The 13,446-nt window shown below is 37.9% G+C and overlaps 1 protein-coding gene across 3 annotated transcripts in view; it reads left to right on the top strand.

Moving 5' to 3' along the window:
- The first annotated feature begins 853 nt into the window (after window positions 1–853).
- LOC129726498 (uncharacterized) overlaps window positions 854–13,446 on the top strand; it is a 121,020-nt gene continuing 108,427 nt past the window's right edge. For 2 of the 3 annotated variants that reach the window (XM_055683286.1, XM_055683285.1), the window contains exon 1: window positions 878–2,100. The gene's annotated coding sequence lies outside the window, so the exon portion shown is untranslated. Of the gene's footprint in view, window positions 2,101–13,446 lie in introns of all 3 variants that reach the window. The other variant, XM_055683287.1, reaches the window with a different exon arrangement.

The raw sequence follows: 13,446 nt of genomic DNA, 5'->3' as shown, positions 1-13,446 counted from the left end.
GGATTTTCGGGAAAAAACAAAAATTCCAATATTTTTCACGTTTGAAATTTAAAAAATACGTGTAGATGCGTGAATGACGGTAGGAATTTCTCTAAACAAAATTCGTAGATCTGGTAACACTGATCGCGAGTGATGCATTTGTATAGAGGCGTTGTCGCATCTATTTCCCCCCAATCAGTTTCACCCCAATTTACCTCACAGTACCTTATAGAATTATCGAATTTATTTTATGAAGTAGACGATATAAATTCACCAATAGCCATAGAGGTTTACTGGAGCACATACCAGTGTTTTAAAATTATACTATTTCGGGAAAAATGTACATGAAGCTAGTTAATTAGAAATTGTTGTAAAAATTGATCAATTTCACCCCGTTCCATGGTACCCCATTGGGTGGTATTCAGCCAATTTTGGTCTCTTCCAGAAACCGGAAGTCCCAATAATCAAAATGTACATGTCGGTGTTTGAGATTTCATATAAACATTTTCGTGGCCTTTTATACATGCATGAAATATGTATGATGCAGGCGCATGGTAGGTAGAACACTAATCGGTCCTACTCAATGACCAAAATTCACTCCAAACATAAATAGAATTGCTTGATTGAATTGACATGATATAAAAAAACTTTTCGAATACCGGCAGCACTGCAACCCCTGATACTACATATTCTCTACTCTTAGTATTCTATAGGCATATGCTGATTACGGCTGCGATCGCATAACACGCTTGGCGACCGCGGATTATCACTCTCAATTTTCTCTCCCGCTCTGTGTTACCAGTAGTGTACCCAACCCACTATTCGCCGTACATACTTCGAAATTGACAATCCACGCGCACCAATATCATAATGAGGCGATGAGATGGGAAGGAACTAGTCGATTATAGAGGAAAATCTCTGGAAATGTGAACGCAGTTCGTGTCAGAATTTCGTATCATGCACATCGTCTTTTTCATACACTCAGACGTCTAGTTGGCGGTTGCCAATAAGTAGTGTAGTGCGTAGCCAGTTCGAAGCAAGTGCGCTAGAATCTCCGATGAAATTCGCTAGAATGCGCGCGATTTGATAGTCAGCTTTTGCCTTTTTTCCGGTAGTTTCGGGTTATTGCTTTCTGTTATCGGTTTAATTGACGGAAATATGACGTGTTGGTAAATATTAAACATCGCGCAACTGATGTGCTCGGGCTGAGTTGTGTGTGCGGCTCGGCTGGCACTAAAAAAGAACAGAAGTTCCGTTCAGTGTGAATAAAAGTCATGCGAGGAATGCAAGCGATGCAAAATAAACAGTAAATTTATACGTGTCGGAATAATGTGTTGATATTATGTTGAACTTGCTTTGCTGTGAGAATTTCCGCAACTCAGTTTTACCGACGACGAGGTTTGGTTTTGAACGGTAAATATAACCTTTTTAAAATATTTTTTATCATGAGCAAGAGGAAAACGATTGATAAAGAAAAAAAGTTACGTTGAAATGAGCATGAGAAGTTCTAACTAACCCCATGGGCGAATGATCTTGCAGAAAGACAAGCATATAATCGGTGCTACAAAGTGGTAGCAGTTGAAACAAAGTGAAAAATTTGATGCAATACAGTTTTCTACACGTTCCGTGGCCTGCTTCTTGCTATTTTTCCTCAACTTGTGGAAAATAATCATCACACTGTTTATGTGTTAGTGCGGGTGAAAATCGTAAAAGGAACACCACATCTGACAAGGAGCCGCTTTTCATCCGGTTACGAATATTACGAGTGTGCACAGTGAGTAGCTTTTCATTCGGGATAGTATTGGTACGCGAAGGATATACACAGCTGTTGGTTTGGCAGTACTTGTGTGACCAATTTTTCCCATTTGTGTGTCGATGTGAAGAGGTAATTGTAGTTTAGTAAAACATACTCTAAATACATGACAGCTAAAGGAAAAGAAAATATAGCCAAACGCACATTGTCTGTTTTATAAATCACAAAACCGAGCACTGTTAGGATATCAACAAAACGTAACAGTTCGACCCATCAGAAGCTGACAGTCGCAATCGGACTCAGTCTGACCAAACTCTCCGCAACCCACCCGTACTCGTTGCGAATGATAGACATCTCATCTGTAACAGGTAGGTAACGTAGATTGTCAACATTGAATATCTAGAGGTTTTCTTGTCATTGTTGTTGTTGTTCAATAAGCTACAACCTCGCTTTTAACGTCGACCTTATTTATGTTCGCACAGGGGCGCTCGTTGCGTCCCGCTGGTTTCGTGTTTATTGATTTTGTATTATGCTGTTTTTTTATTTCTTTGCACTGCTATCTCACACTGAGTATATTGTTTTTCTCGCAGTTTTCTACTGTTCCCGTCGGTGTACTAAGTACTACGACTAACTAACAGCCTTTGGTAGGGTGTCTTACCATTTCAATTTCTTCCTTTAGTTCTGTGTGACAAAGGAATTATGAACTGAAAGTGCTTGTCGTTATATTTGCTTCAAGCATACTTTCCAGTATGTACATGTCTGGAAGCCACAAAACTTCCCTTTTGGGGGATTTCGATATCGCCCTTCCGGTATAGAGCCGCGTGTCACCCTAGTAGCTACGCATTATCTACGAACTCTCTCACAAACGATATACGCGCTTCTTCCATTGACTCATCAACTAATGCATATATCCAATTTGCTCGAGCCTGGGACCGTCAATACTAATGATAGCCGCCACAGACACGGTAACGATGCTGCTCAAGAGGACACGTAAATGATGTCAACCTCAAGGAGAAGCTCTGCGCTAGGATGGCGGCTGTAACTAATTAGACTAGCTGGATGTGACACGCTAGATAGTAATAATAACCGGTGGTGGTCGTTTGTTGTTTCGTATGTAAATTTTCATTTCGCAGGCAGCCTATAATGTGGGTTATCTTGTGGATGATGCTTAGTAAATTGGCTGGTTTCGATTGGATAATTGAGTAGAGCGTACTAGCGAGAATAGAGAGTTATTGAATAGTGTTTCTGCTTTGGAAGCGTTGCAGATGTTAAGAAGATGGCAATTATCTTCTAAAAATGGTGATTTGGACAAAATTATATAATTAGTCAACACTAGGTGCTAGTAGCACAACATTTGAAATTAGATCAGAGGGCCTTAAGATTGATATCAATTGTCTAAAGGTTGATAGTGGAAACTGTGATTCGTTCGAGCTCTCCCGCACGGTTGTGATATCGAGTTCGATTCCCGACGAGTCGAGGATCTTTCCGAGCTGGAAATTTTTTAGACTCAGCACTGGGGCACGGTGTATCGTTGTACTTATCCTACACATGCAAAATGTGCCAAAAACAATATCGATAACGAATTCTCTCAACTAATTTAGTTGATCGAGACCTCTATTAGCCCCCAGGCTAAGCGTGCGATATTGTATTGTTTGGGCACCACTCTACGGAATTCGTCTTGAGAACAGGACCGACCAAAGAAAAGTACAGTGATCGAAGGAACAGTGAATCGCGGAATTCCCAGGCTATCTTAAAAAAAAGTCCAGGTTGTCAATTCGCCTTTGCAATAATCTCGTTGTAAAGCGCCTTGAATGATAGCGATGCATCTAAAGTAACACCCAAATCTCAAACCTGGTTAACTTTCGTCACCAAAATATGACTGAGACGATTTGACATATACCTATGTACTTTTAGTCAGTAATGTAAAGAAATTATTAATCGTACGCTTAAACGACAGAATATTAATTTTAACAAGCGAATTGTTTCTTGTTTTCGCCAAAAAATTACTTTATTTAGTATTTTTTGGAGAAGAAGGTTACCGCGAAATTACCGTGAATTTTGAATATTTTTCTTTTTGCCACCCGCGAATTTTCAATTTTTTTACCGCGAATTACCACTGTCTCTAGTTATAGGATATTTTTCTCCATGGAAAGAGATTGCACAACATATCTGGATACTAAATGTCAGCAGGTTGTTGGAGCACCACTCATAAAAAATGTCGATGAGCCGCTGAAATTCGCGATACTTCGTATAATCCTCATTAACGTGACATCGTTCGCAAAAAAAAACATACAACTTGACCCTGGCAGTAATACGGACGCGTCATTTATGAACAGTGCAAAGAGCAGTGGTCCTAGATTACTGCTCTGCGGAACGTCCGAGATTCGGAATGTGTGTAAAATGTTGTGATCCGATTTTAACGTACAGCGGGCGTTCGATTTACCAAATAGAACCTTATCCATTGTACGATAGCAGAAGCAACTCCTCGACGCGATCAAACGCAGCTTTTAAATCAGTATGAACTATGTCGATTTGGGTACCTTCAGTCATGTTCTGTATGCATTGCTTACCTTGCCAAACAGTCCCAAGTCGTGGTGTTGCCTTTGCTGTACGTAAGAGTCATCTCCATTCCACTCGGTCCATGGCTGCAGTTCGCCATTTGTGCAGTCTGCGTAGGGTCCGTAGGTCGTCTTCCACCTGATCAATCCACCTTGCCCGCTCTGCACCTCTCCATCTCGTCCCTGACGGATTGGTCTCATGAACCATCTTTACCGGGCCTGTTGTCCGACATCCTTACGACACGACCAGCCAACCGCAACCTGCCAATCTTAGTGATGTAGACGATAGATGGCTCCCCAAGCAGTTCGTGGGTCGATTTTTTTTGTGTATTTTTATGCAAAACTGAATCTCCCCGAGTTCGGACATATTCAACTTAAGGGGCAACAATGGCGCCATTTTGAATTTTTGAGAAACCGGTAACTTTTTATGTTTTTTCGACGCCATTTCGTTTTAAGACCAAATATCCAAATTCTAAGAGTTTGTCCACATATTAGCATCTTTTTACCCATCTTTTGAAAAAATCAGATCCTGAATCGGACAAAAATTGAGCTTAAAACGGTGATTCTACGAAACCGGTTTTGGCATAGTTTTAGTATATTTCACAAAGCAAAATAATATCGATTATTTCTGAGCATTAATGGTAATTCGCTGATATCTTAAAGTGGTAGTCAAATTATATCATCGACATTTTGCAGACATTTTACGTAGATCAGACACCATTCGATTTCTGAGACCTTTTTACTAAAGATAAGATATGATTTGACTACCACTTTAAGATATTAGCGAATTACCATTAATGCTATGAAATAATCGATATTATTTTGCTCTGTGAAATACACTTAAACTATGCCAAAACCGGTTTCGTAGAATCACCGTTTTGAGCTCAGTTTTTGTCCGATTAAAGATCTGTTTTTTCAAAAGATGGGTAAAAAGATGCTAATATGTGGACAAACTCTTAGAATTTTATTATTTGGTTTTATAACAAAATGGCGTCGAAAAACATGAAAAATATCCAGTTTCTCAAAAATCGAAAATGGCGCCATTGTTGCCCCTTAAGGTGAAACCTCATTGAATCCAAAACTGGCCAACTTCGAGTCACCACTTCGAATTTTCAGAAGCACAAGATTCGGAAATACCCATTGCGTTCCCTATGAAAATTCTATTTTATGTTTGCTTCACCACAGCAAACATAAAATAAAATTTTCACAGAAAACGCATAAACTATTTCCGAGTCTTGTGCTTTCCAAAACTTGAAGTGGTGACTCGAAGGCGGCCATTTTTGGATTCAATGAGGTTTCACCTTTAGTTGAAATATGTTCAAACTCCGGGAATTTTCTTTTCGCATTAAACTTCTCCAAAAATCATACATAGAAGCCAAGGCAAAAAAATTGTAGCACTGTGTAATTACAGACTACACTTTGCAAATCTCTATTAAAGGGTGTCCACGATGAAATTGCCACACCATGAACTTGCTCTAACTTTTCAACCGTTGGGTAGAATTTAATGAAAATTTGGGTGGATTTAGTTCATAGTGCATTATTTACATCCTGCAAGTTTTAAAGTCCTGTAATCAAAACTCGCGGAAATGAAGTCGAAAGAACAGATCGTGCGTGATAAAATCTTGCGCATTCATCACGAGAACAAGGATCTCCCGCATCGTTCCTTCGCTAAAACGTTGGGAATCGCGAATTCCACGGTGTCGCGAGTGATTAGGCGGTTCGAAGAACGATTGACCACCGGTCGGAAGCCCAGAAGTGAAGGAAAAAGTATTCCGTACAACACCAAAAATCACAACCGCGTAGTTGGGGCCTTCAACCGAAACCCAAACGCCTCCGTTCGGGATGCGGCTAAGAAGCTTCACCTAAGCCGAAGTTTTGTCCAGAAGGCCAAAACTAAGGCTGGGCTTCGAACGTTCAAGGTACAAAAGGCCCCTAATCGCGACGAGAAGCAGAACAAGTCCGCCAAAACCCGTGCCAGGAAGTTGTACCTCTACATGCTGACGAAAGTTGAATGCTGCATCATGGACGACGAAACATATGTGAAGGCCGACTTCAAACAGATCCCCGGAAACCTGTTTTTCACGGCCAAGGATAAGTTCAGCGTTCCGGAGTATGTCCGCACTCGGAAGATGTCCAAATTTGCGAAGAAATTCCTGGTTCGGCAAGCCATCTGCACGTGCGGGAAGCGAAGTGCACCTTCCGTGACCCAGGACACGATGAACGGACAGGTGTACATGAAAGAGTGCCTCCAGAAGCGGCTGCTTCCTCTCCTGAAGGCCCACAACGTCCCAACAATCTTCTGGCCGGATTTGGCCTCATGCCACTACTTTAAGGACGTGCTGAAGTGGTATGCGGACAATAAGGTTAATTTCGTGCCGAAAATGTTCAACCCTCCCAACACTCCGGAGCTCCGCCCCATCGAAAAGTACTGGGCGATTATGAAGCAGCACCTTCTTAAACAACCAAAGGTAGTGAAGACAGTCGAGGAACTGAAGAAAGTATGGGTTTACATGCAAAAAACGGTTGATTCACAGATTGTGCACAATCTTATGGCCGGGGTTAAGGCCAAGGTGCGGGCATTTGCGTATGAACTGTAAATAAAATGAGTGAAATGCTAAAATGAAGTTTAAAAGTTATTTTCCAATACCTGAAAATTTGATGGCAATCGGATGAAAACTCGAATTTTGCGAATCAATTTTGTGCGTGGCAATTACATCGTGGACACCCTTTACTAAGTCATTTTTTTAATTGATAACAATTAACGGTGTCAAAATTTCGATTATTATCGAATTGTCATAGACCTCTGATTTTTTTTTCGCAGAATTATTGCCAACTGGATAAGAATCGGGAAGTTAAAAAATATTTAATCGGCGATTTTTTGAAACACTTGGGTTTTAATTTTTTTCAGCGCAAATCAACTGAAAAAATTCCCACTAACTTCACTAATGTCAGTCATATTAATATAGGCAGTAACCAGTGCATTTAAGGGTAGTGCAGTGTCATTTAATTTCAAAAATTTAACAATTAAGTCAGTCATTTTACCACAGACAAACAAACACAATGTCCAAAACCGTGTTACTATGAAGATATCTCGTTCCGCTGAAGGAAAAGTACGCAAAACTACGAAAATGTTTAACTCTCTTTCTCAAAATTGTGACGAGTCGACGAGTAACTCTTCCACCATTTTGTAGTACTAGCCTAAAGCTTCAAAATGGCGGTGAGTGTGTACTTCCAGGTGTCCCCTTTTTTCTCTAATCCACAGTTGAAAATAGGGTAAATTATTGTTATTATTGCTTTTATCTTTTGAACCAAAAGGAATTTTAGCATAGTGTCTTCATGGAATTTTTAAAGCATGATAAGGCCTAAAATTCTCTAGAACAGTGTGTTTATAAAAAAAAATCGAACCAAAAAGTTAGGAGCAAAAAACAGATTTTACGGACATAATCACACAAAACTTAAGTTCTTTCAAAATCTACAGTATATAGAGCAAAAGTCTTGTTAGCAAAGTTGTTTGTAATGAAATTATCTACAACTTTGCCGAAGACAACTTTTAGTTTTATGCAGAAACAAAAAAGTTAGAAATTTTATTTTTTGCATAGTAGGCTATGGATATTGTTGCATAGCACCATCATGTGGGCAATTTCAATACAAACAATTGCTTCGGAGATACTATAGTCTTAAAGTAAAGCACTTAGGCACTATAGAATTAAGTTCGCGACATTGCTATTCTAAACCAATGTGCGCTCTAAAGTTTCCAAGGAAGACGACATTGTTATGAAGAAACGTTTGCTAGTGGCGATCGATGGCGGCCAAGAATCACTCAAATCCTTATGATTGAGGATTGACAAGAAGGTTCTGATAAATCGAATTTCAAGGATTCCGGAGTTAAGCGCTGTTTTATCCTCGCAATAGTAGAAATGTTCGAACTTCGAAAATGTTAGCAAAATTTGGTCAAGGCAAGAACTCGGTAAGGTTAGCGCAATGATCACTGGTATGAGTTTTTTTAACTTACGGAACTAGTTTTCATCCTAACATATTCTTCCAGGAGACCTTACGATCATTAATATCATATCGGATGTAATGTGCAATATTTCAACGTATCCTTTCGCTTTTTGTGCCGTAAAAAATGGTGATCTGGGAAAAAAATTTGGGGTTTTGCGGACAATCGAAGCCGTGAAAGAACAGAGCTCTTTGTGGCAAACGCTGGAGCAAGTAGAGTAACCGCAAAGAGTTACTTCAATTGCATCCATGAACCTCTCTTCCATGGAACAAACAAAACTTTGATTATGAACATTTGTCCCCCTCCGTCGCTACATCTCATGTTGGGCATGGTGAATTCTATATACAATACAATTGAGGAATATAATCCAGATGTTGCTCAATCCTGGACCGCCGCCTCAAGTGCAACTCGACATGTTCAGTTCGGGTTTACGTAAAGGCACTGTCGCAATCTTCATGCGAAGCGAAGAATGCTGAACATCAAGAACGTTGTTCATGCCTGTTTTGGAGTGGACCTGCGAGACGACTACAGTAGTTGCATCAGTGAGTTCTGTAACGCGTGGAAAGCTGCACAACTACCGTCCATGACGTCCACCCCAAAGTTCCACATAATTCAACAACATGTGGTGGAAGCTTCTCAGAGCAAACAACGGAAGCCATCCATAAAAAATTTTCCAAGAAATGGGCAAATTATAAGGTACCTATTATCAATCCAAGATATAATGATAAGATTTTAAATTGTATTGTGGCATACAATAGTCTGCATATGAAGTGATAGTACTCTGCTGTAATTTTAAAATATAAATTACTTTGAATTTTTCAAAGAAAAACTGTGTTTCACTTCTCGCACAATGGGTTCGAAATGATGGTCAAAAACATGTTATGACAAGTTGGATTTTCTCACGCATCTTTATAACGGCGCATTTCTTGAATATATCAAATGAAAGTCATAACAATTTTACGTTTTTAGCAGTTTTTGGACATCAATTTTTGATGTACGTTTTTGCCCCACTTACCCCTTTTCAAAAAATCTGATATTATGCAAAACATTGTACTATTATATAGATGAACAAACCCTGAAAGTTTCAGTCCGATCGGAGAACCTCGAAACAAGACCTAGTTGCGGTCTTCGCGAACTGGCTATTAAATAATTTGTTTACCTAATCCGACTAAGATTGAACATTAAGTAAATTTTCTCTACATAAACATAAAAAACAAACTGGTTTTCTGGATTCCCGTACATTTTTCCTGCATTCCCGAAAAAAATTTTACATCTTAATTTTTTTGCGCTTAACGTCTTTTAAATAACTTAATTGAGTTTTTCAAGAAAACCGCCGATGAAATATTTTTTAACTTCCCGATCCTTGATTCTTATCCAGTTGGAAACATTTCTGCGAAAAAAAATAGAGGTAGGTACATGAAATTTGATAATAATCGAAATTTTGACACCTTGCAATTATCTTTCCTGTTTAATAAAAATTACCTGGAAAAAATGATGCGCATCCCAGAAAATGGATGCAATAACATTCATAAGAATTGTGTAAAAATCAATTCTAGTAGGTACATTTTTTTCATAAACTCAGAAAAAATAATGTTAACGCACTGTTGTTAATGGTCGAGAAGGCTTTGAATGTCTTCAACTTATCATGAGAGCGGATTTATAATTGCAAATCTGGAGTTTCAGAAACAATTAAATTTCATGTTGCTTTACTAGATTGTTTCTGTTCAAAGTCCATTGGATTTCAAGGTGAAACTTTTGAATTTCGCTTTATTCTTTTAACTTTGTTCCGCTTAGGAGAGTTTCGATTCACTCTCTTCGTAAATCACACATTGAAAAGGGAAATAAAAAATTATCTATTTTCTCAAGATGGAAATATCATCTAAAAATAGCAAAATTAGACGATTTTCGCCATGCTGCAAATATACAACCGATTCATTCGAGTGCTTACGATCAGTCAAATTATTTGTTATGAGCCACAACAGTTATTGGAACAGTTAAAAATTGAAAAGTAATCAATAATAACTATTCCTAAAAATACCATCTATTGTCTCCTTGATGGTAAAATCATATGAAACCACTCGATTAAATACGTACAGGTGAACTTATTCAAAACACATACCGACCGATGATTGCTTTCTATCAAACCACAATAACCACATTCGATGCCGGCCAGCCTTAATTGAACCGCCGATCAGCATACAACCAATTCCAATCCAGTTTGGTTTTTTTAGTACGATGATAAGCTACGACACATGTACGCTAGCACAGACAAAATAAAATCTATGAAAACGCCAGTACGCATTGGAGAGTAACTTGATGCGGCACTCGTCTACTGTCAGTAATCAAACGTCAGTGCCGTACTTACCGCGGAATTCTATCCAGACGTAACAGGCTTGGATTTATATAGTTTGAAGCATTCGATGTTGAAATGTTTTTTTTTATCCATACATCAAGATCGTAAATAGTTCCCCCTGTCTAACATAATTCGTTCCCTTTGCATTAATTGACTCTGCTCACATACATTTTCGATTCAAATTCGAAATTCGTTTGCGGAGAAAAAAGTGAAATTGTATAGAAAGTGAGAATTCAAAAATTAACTAGTAGAGTAACTGTAAGATTTTGACAAAAATAAGAAGCCATCGATAACCTAAAGTGCTAATGGCAAATTCAAAAATTCATAACAGGGCAAAAAGCACCAAAAATGTTAAAATTTTGTGATTAGGCTTTTGTTTAAATAAAACAGATAAACAAAGTTCTGAGAGAATGTTTGAAATGCTAAATCAATAATAAAAAATAAAAACAATTCAATAAATGGAGTTTACAATATTATTAAATTAGGCTTGTCGTTGCTCGTAGAACTTAAAAATTGACTAAACTCCAAAGTGTATGTACTAAATTGTTGGTATTCTGGGGTTAAGTTGTAAACTTCTCACTATAATAACGGCATTAACACTTATCGGTTGTTAAACAATCAGACGCAGCTGCAAAAACATGCTGTAATTCGCAAGAATTAACCGATACATTTGTCACCAACGTATAATAAAAGACCTACAAATCAGTTCGCTACTACTTTTTTTTTTTGTTTCTTCGCACTGTGTGTTTTCCTGATACCGAAAATAACTCGACATTGAATTGCGCTACGAAATTGTCTTCTTGTTATCATATAACAAATCTTGTGACATAATAAAAGAGGACTCAAAAAATCCCCACCAACCGCGGCGCACGTTCGCCATTTCGATCCGACAACATTTGGACATTGTGGCTAGAATTTGCGCACCGCGCAGCACCGGCCGGCAGCACGAAAACAGCGTAGCTGCGTAGTCGATTTCCTGCTGTACGATCAACATTCGTGTGGTAGTTGTAGATTAATTGCGACACATTGTGCCGGGAAATCAGCATGCGTCTAGACGTTCACACATTAGAAAACTTAAGACATCGTAGGTGGTTAACAAACAAAAATCTGAAATGCATGTGACACATGTGAAGAGATTAAAACAGGGAACACCGGAATGACAACCGAATCTGAAAGTAGGGAGCAAATCGACGCCAGCACAAGTGGTAAGCATAAAGGTATGTTTACACAAACGATTGTCATTTTCAATTGGCTGGGAACACATCACCGTGGTTTTGGAGTTGTTTCCAAACCACGGGTAGATCAAGCAGGGTGGTGAGGGGAGAGTTTGAAGGGCAAACTGTGTGTTCTCTTCTTTCCTGATGTTTACATTTCCTTACTGCCATTAAATACCATTCCATCGAGTTAAAAGTTATTTTACTTGCTTACAAAAATAATAATTTAGGTCTGGTAGATCGTTCATAATTGAATGGAACGAAATGCAGCGTATAATGATCAGTAAACTAACATATATAAAACTGTTTTGTGATACCCCTCTCAGTTTAATTAAAATGTAGATTTTTTGAAACACAACAATCGGACATTTATTTGTTTTATATTGTTTTCTCACAAGGAAACTATTATTATCACCAGGGGTTTAAAATAACCTCGGGAATTTTTTTTACTACTACAGAAAAGTTCGAAAAAATGGTGAAAGCTCAAAGACTTCCGATGATTTAAAATCGTACAGAAGAATTTTCAAATAAAATAATTTCTTCCTAACAGAAATTTTTATGATTTTTTTTAATTTTTTAGGTCATTGTTTTTTTTTCAATTCATGTCCGAAAAATAACTTTTGGTTGAAAAATTCCACAAGATGAATTTTCATTCACTCTTCGAATCTAAGACACATTAACTTTGATAATAGTTGCAGATTAATTGCTCTCTTTGTTACCGGGAAATCAGCATGCGTCTAGACGTTCACACATTAGAAAAGTAATATTCTTGTAGGCGGTTGACAAATAAAAGCTAAAATGCGTGTGACATGTGTAGAGATTGGAACAGGAAACATCGGAACGACAACCGAATCTGAAAGAAGCGAGAAAATCTACGACAGTACAAGTGGTAAGCAAGTGGTCGGGGTGCTACCAATCTGAACCAAAAGTTAGAGACATCATCGTAATTAGACTTCTAAGATCAACAACCCACATCTTGTTTGACTTGATTTGCAATTTTATCTTCAGCACGTAATGGGTAGAAAGTCCTGGTATTTTGGATATCCAAACGTCATATATAATATACTTGGATTTAATTTTTAACAACCATGACAGCTCACTCTGGTCGAATTAAGATCAAATTAAATGGTTTTCAGTCCGGTATGTTTTTTCAAACTCACTCAACAATAATTTTTATTCGCATTGTAAAAACTAAATCATATTGGCATCTTCGTTATTTATTTTTTGATTCTTAATAAAATGTAATCGAAAATAATTTTAATACAGCCGATAGACATGCGGGATATTAATGAAATAATAATATAAAATGAAATAATAATATGAAATGAAATAATAATGAATATTAAATAATAATATAAATGAAAGTTTGTGGAAGTTGACCAATTTTAATATTTTAATATGGCGTGTTCCTAAACATAAAATCTTATTTTACAGCAAAGTAGTGGGTTATATCTAAGAAGCAGGACTTTCGTTGAACTTTTCATTGTATTTATGATGGCTTTGAACATAACATTATCATATCCAAAATTAAAATCCGAATGCGATCGAGATTGGCTATATTCTGCCATAAAATGCAAGGTCCGTGTGAG

Source organism: Wyeomyia smithii, chromosome 3 (assembly GCF_029784165.1).
Source record: "Wyeomyia smithii strain HCP4-BCI-WySm-NY-G18 chromosome 3, ASM2978416v1, whole genome shotgun sequence".
Classification (NCBI taxonomy): domain Eukaryota; kingdom Metazoa; phylum Arthropoda; class Insecta; order Diptera; family Culicidae; genus Wyeomyia; species Wyeomyia smithii.
This window is presented reverse-complemented; position numbering and strand designations above follow the sequence as displayed.